Source organism: Haliaeetus leucocephalus, unplaced genomic scaffold, assembly GCF_000737465.1.
Source record: "Haliaeetus leucocephalus isolate CR32 unplaced genomic scaffold, Haliaeetus_leucocephalus-4.0 Scaffold184, whole genome shotgun sequence".
NCBI lineage: Eukaryota > Metazoa > Chordata > Aves > Accipitriformes > Accipitridae > Haliaeetus > Haliaeetus leucocephalus.
The window spans coordinates 270,514-276,513 of record NW_010972620.1 but is presented as its reverse complement, the minus strand read 5'-3'; the positions used below and the strand labels follow the sequence as shown (position 1 = coordinate 276,513).

Below are 6,000 nucleotides of genomic sequence, written 5' to 3'. Positions count from 1 at the left end.
ACAGTAATGTAGAATAGTCGGGCAAAAAAAAATTTTTTTTTTCTATTTCATGGTTATGACTAATTACACCAATGATCAATCTGGATACACGTGTTACAGAAATTAAGGGACCTCTAAGCAAGAAGGGTTGGTTGAGTGAGAGAGGAAGTCCAGGCCCTCAGGTAATGTGTGACTAAACACCATCCCCTGCCAAGATTAACTTATCTATCTTGTCAGGATTTCCACAAGCACTGCCAGAAAAGTATGGCTTCTGAGAATTACTCTCCATCATCACGTGCGTGGATTGCCTGACAGCGATAGCACTATCATCCTGCTTGGCCGGGTAATTTGGAGTTACCTGCAGGGATTGCCAGCTGCTCTGCACCTGGGTTTCTAGGGTTGCTTTTCATAGGTGGGGTATTGCCTTCAGGAAGTCTTTTAAAAGATGCTTTCATTTCTCCAGAATGCAGTTTCTGCATTTGTTTTCCTTTCTTACTGTCTTAGTATGGAAACTTGCAGTCAGAGAAGGGACTCCCTTGTTGCTGGAAGCACAGCCTTGTGTCCGGAGCCGGGCAGTCGTGCGTTCCCGCATGGACTGCAGCCAGCCCGCAGCCTTTGGGAGATGCAGCTGGTTCCTGTTGCTCTGCCAGGATGATGACAGTTCCCTTCCTTGGGGACAGGCGTGACTCAGGTGCTGCCCAAGCTGTGGTGGGCTGGCTCTTCCTAGGCGCTCTGAACATGGTCACCCAGCATCCAGACCTGTTCTGCTGATCGCTCGAGTCTGGCTCAGAGGAAGGAGCATGTAAATCTCAAACACTGGAATAATTCCCCCAGGAGCCAGTTCTGGTATGTTGGTAGCAATATCTTTTTTCCGTAAGTGTAGAAGAAATGCTGCCATGCACAGTACTGTACATCAAACTCTAGTGTCCCCTGTATGACAGTGATTTTATTTGTTTAATTAACACATACCAGTTCATCTCTTGGATACTTTCATTACTATGTTTGTACAGCGCCCAGCTCAGTAGGACTCAGCCTGGCTGAGGCATGCAGAAGGGCTTGCAGTGTAAATACAAAGTGCTGATGCGAGGCACTTAAGGCATAGTTTCCCCTTCAGAGTACGGAAGGAATTGGAGAGATTTTTCCAAAATCACATATTTAAATGCATAAGTAATTCTTTGTTGCATTTACAAAAGGCAGCATATTTACCAAAACTTGAACTTTTGACTCTAAGTATATGTCTAGCTGGTAAAAGTAAAACCTTGGCTATATCTATGCATAGTGACCAGCAAAAGTAACTGGTGACCCCCAGTTATTGCTGTGTCTGAGCTTTTAAAACTGTTGCTGGCATATGGATTCACCCTGTGGGGACATAATTTGGTTGTATAGATGTCTCCTTAGTTCATTGGGAAATAAAACCAGACTTTCCGTTTCAATCTTAGCATCTCCTATTTTTCCTAAAATTCTATTAATATATAAATTGGTCTTAAATTACCTCACAAGAAATAGTATGGGGGGGAAAAAAGAGGGGTTTGTTTGTTTTTAATCCTGTGGTATCTTACGAAGCACTTCTGAGTTGTTTCCTGAGCAAGATTAGTTTTAGTTTCTGATACCAGTAATGTTGATTTCTGATCTGAGAAATAGCTTCTTGATAGCTTCTTACCTCCTACTCTGCTAAATCATATTGACAGGAGTCCCAATAATCATGAAAATATGTGGAACAGAAATACCAAAGGTGCATAGAGTTACTATAGCAGGTCAGTGTTGGATTTTCTATACCTGAAGTCTATTTCAATGAATGTGGCTAATGTATGAGATGATAAGCTACAAAATAAAGTATGAGAAGGTAAAAAGGAATATTGTGAAGGAAGGAATTAATAAAATGGATGAAATTTTGCGAGGTACAATGTGTTCCAATGAATGAATTTGAACTGATGTAGGTGCTGCTAGATCTCTTTCCCTTGCAAAGAATTGCAGTGTAAGAACTTACTAGAAATAGCAAATTCTCTCAATATTTTTTCTTATGCATGTGTAAACTGAGGCTCAAAAAGTTGCCTGTTTGGCCCAAGTTATTACAAAGCCAAGTATGAAATCTAGAGGCTTTTGTCTATCAGCCTTGCTGTACCCAGTGAGCAACATCTTGTTCCTTGAAGAAAATGAAATAGCGGGTGATGAGAGTGCTGAGAGCTCAGTCCTGCCTTGTTGTTGGTGGCATTTTCCAGAGATTTCTGGAGTAAGAGCAGGATCTATAAATCTTACCGTTATCTCATTAAAAGCAACCAAATGTTTGGGACTGGGAGATAGCAGGGCTTGAAATGCATATTGGTTTCCCTTGGAGTAAACTTGGAGCTGTTGTTGACTGTTCAAAGGGAGCCACATCCAGCTCTCCTGATTGGAAAAACATGGACAGGGAGAAAATGCCAAGACCCGTAGCTGCCTTCTGTCTCCAGCACCAGTGTCAAAACATTTTAAAACTTTAGTGTGAAATGGGGGTTTTAGAGTTTGCACCTCACCGATGTCAGTAGGAGAGCAACAAACGGACCCACCAGAGCACCGCTGTGTTCGCAAGGTTGGCGCCGAGGACCTGACCCTGCTTGCCTCTGTGTCCGTGTGTTTAAAGCTGTGCTTTTTTACAGATTTTAAATACATTTCCTGCCTTGGTTCGAAAGCTTCTTACATAGCCAGAGGTCAGACCTCCTATGTTTAAACAGAAGAAATTACATAGGTTTATGCAGTTATTTCTCATTCATTTAATGACAAGTATGGATCAAGCTTTGTCTGAAACTTGCTATTTGCGTATCTGCCTTCTAACAGTGACTTGGAATATCTCTTTTCAAGGATAAGTAGAGGCCTTAAAAGTGAAATTATGAAACTCAAGAGCCTAAGGACACTTGATGAGCAACATCTTTCACTTGTGACACACTAATAACAGACTGAACCCCTTGGTCTTTGGGCTGAATTTAGTGTGCTCGCTGCAGCTGTTAGTAAGCAACTGCTTGTTAAACTGTGAGGTATTTTCCTTTGAAAAGTATTTCAGTCATGCTTGTCATAAGTAGAATTTGGAAGTCATTTTAAGTAGATCCTCTTCCAGACTTGACCCAGAACTCGGGCAATGGAATGGAAAAAGCTCATGGCCTTTCTACAGAGCTCGATTCTTGAAACAAATTGGCCTAAAAGGCTGGTTGCTGCAGAGGACTTACAGCAGGGACCTGGTGGCTGGCGCCTGCAAGGCGAAGGCAGTTGTGATGCCCAGGAATGTCAGTTGTGGAACTAGTTTGAGCAGCTTTGGGATAGCTTCGTTGTTTGTGCCGCACAGAGCAAGGTGGCTTAGCAATGAGCAGTTTTGCCGTCACCTCCCCAAGCCCGAGTTTCAAGTTACGTTGTTCATAGACTGTCTGAAAATCACAGCCTGGGAGTTGGTGGTACAGCAGATGTGAATGGCGGCAGGCAAACACTGCGCTTCTCGCCAGTTTGGGGTACACCAGTACAACAGCTTCAATTGCAGTTTTGGCTTGTGCTGTACTTTCTGTGTGTTCACAGGAAAGACCCTTAGTGCTCTGTCAGTAGCCAGAACAAGATCTGCCCATCTGTGTTTGACTCCTTGTGTATATAACGAAGAAGTTGCAATGTCCTGTTGTCAAGATCTGCTTTCTAAACACTCGTTTTAAGGCAAAGCAGAGGGGGCACCCCGGTTTGTGCTGGAAGTATATGCAACTCTTAACTGTGAGTGGAAACCTGTCCTTTTATGCTAATAAGCTAAAGGACTTTAGAACCAGTAAATGTCTTAGCTCAAAGCTTCCTACAACAGGCTGAGCCCTCAGGTGTGGTTAAACCAGAGAACATGTGGACAGTTAATTGCTTAGTATTGTAATTAGATAAAAGTAATATTGTAAGTTTAAAAAATAATCAAATGTTCTAGGCTGTCATCTGAGAACTGCACTCGGTGCAGTGACTTAACCCTGCTCTTGTTAAGTGTTGGTGTAACAGAGGAGAGAACGTCACTTGGCTTGTCAGGGGTGCCATGGACAAATGAACTGGACCGAGTCGGAATGATGCTGTGAAAACACTGGAAATGAAAAGCAAAAACACTGGCTTATAAAGGATCACAGGTGTAATTAATTAAAAATAAAATAAAAAAATAAGAAAACAATCTTGACAAATTATTATTCCCATATGAACATGTTACTTTACAGAATCTTTTAGATAAGACATGTGAAGTTACCAGAATAATATTGACATTATTATAGTGCAGTTTAACTCCTTGTTATGTTCTTTGAACCAAAATTAGACTATGGTAGAGAATCATACTGATCCATTGGATTTGCAGTTAGGTGAGGAAGTAATTGTCAAGTGTTAAAGCTGACTGAGTGAGAGTTTTAAGTTTATACACCTCTGCTCAAATCTGTCTGCGTAAGGTACCATCCATCTGTGTACAGGGTTGTGTTCACTTGGTAGTACTGGAAACGACATGAACAGAAGGGTGTTCAGGAAGGCGGCACCTCAAAACCGAGCCAGTTGGGTGAATCTGCAGATGTCCAATTGGAACCCCAATTAAAGGTCACATTTTATGTTTTACAAAAACCTAAGGATTTCAGTGAGTTCCGGGGAGAACTGACACTTCCAGGGCCCTGGTCTCTGGGTGGCCACATGGGAAAGTCCGGTCGAAGTAAGCAACAAAAACATTGTTTTCAGGGGGTTCCTATGGTTTGGTGTCTTTGTTAAAAACAAACGAAACCCACTTCTTCAGTGAGGCTTCTTTCCTTATTGATTCAAGGGTGTGTTTCCAAATTGTTTTCTTTTAGCCACTTAGTACTCGGCAGCACCCAGCTTTCGCCAGGTATGGGACAAAGCTGGCTGTCTCCCTGCGTGTGCTCCCTGCAATGCCAGGGACACCTTTGTCTGACTGTGCTCCCACTGATGAGCGCCTGTGCAGCTCCATGGCAGGTGAAAGCCGGACTGGAGCTCCCTGTGTGTTACGTGGTTTCTGAGCAAGGAAGTCTTGCCATTTCTCTTGTTTAAGCAGTAGTTCGTTTTCTTGTTTGCTTTTTAAAATCATAAAATGGGGTTAATATGCTGTTGGATTGTATTATCTCATTGCTCCTGCAGTTGTAACACAGACAATATCCAGTGACTGCAGGCCGGTGGGAACAGTAGAGCTGTGCACAAAAGCAAATTGTATTAAAACCGCCAACTTTCACTGCGTTCCCTAACACACAAGTTAGCATATGTGTGCTAAAGTACAGCCCTTCAGACAGCCAAATGACAATAGTTTTGCAATAACTCAGACCTTTTTCCATGTCTTTTCTCTCCACAGCCCTCCTGGGCCAGGTGATGATATACAGTTGGCTTCTCCCCTCGATCCTTCTGAGCAACCCTTAGCTGTTTCTGCGGCTTATGGAAATGTTGACCCCGTGGATGCTGCTGAGCTGACTGCAGCAAGGTATTGTACAGAGCCGTTGCAGCTGGAGTGGTGGAAAGCAGCTGCAAAGTCCTTGCTGATGTGGGGGGGGGTGGAGGACCACGGAGGTCAGCGCTAGCTTAGAAATTGCTATCACTCTTCGTGGATGGATATATGTCTGGTATGGCCAGTTGCTGATGGGTTTGCCGAGTCTGTCTGTAGTAAGGGGAGCATCTGTCGGTAGAAATCTGTATCAGAATTGAAATCTCCCTCTATCAAAACCTTCAAAGAAAGATGCCGTTTACCTTTCCCTGAGACTGAATCACTTTGGCACATAGGAGGGTCATGCCATGTGAAGGTGCAATATATGTCTTATTTTTTTAGGTGTTTATACTTTTTTTGGATTAGTACAAGGCAACTGATCCTTTGGGCATTTTCTTTAATTTTGAGAAGTTCCTTAACAGTATAGTGCTGATTAAAAGGCATTAAAGTATCACATCTCTGTTGGACACTGGGCTTTTTGTGTGCTTTTACTTGCACTCAGAAGAGAAACTGTTGCTTTATTTGTGCTGGTGGCAGTTGAGTTGTCAGGATCTTCGGGCACATGAATTTGTCTTAACTGCCAA

The 6,000-nt window shown here is 42.9% G+C and overlaps 1 protein-coding gene across 1 annotated transcript in view; it reads left to right on the top strand.

Annotated features, from left to right (window-relative positions):
• Positions 1 to 5,295: 5,295 nt before the first annotated feature.
• TACC2 (transforming, acidic coiled-coil containing protein 2) overlaps positions 5,296 to 6,000 on the top strand; it is an 85,723-nt gene continuing 85,018 nt past the window's right edge. Inside the window, exon 1 of the mRNA XM_010564660.1 lies at positions 5,296 to 5,416. The gene's annotated coding sequence lies outside the window, so the exon portion shown is untranslated. The remainder of the gene's footprint in view (positions 5,417 to 6,000) is intronic.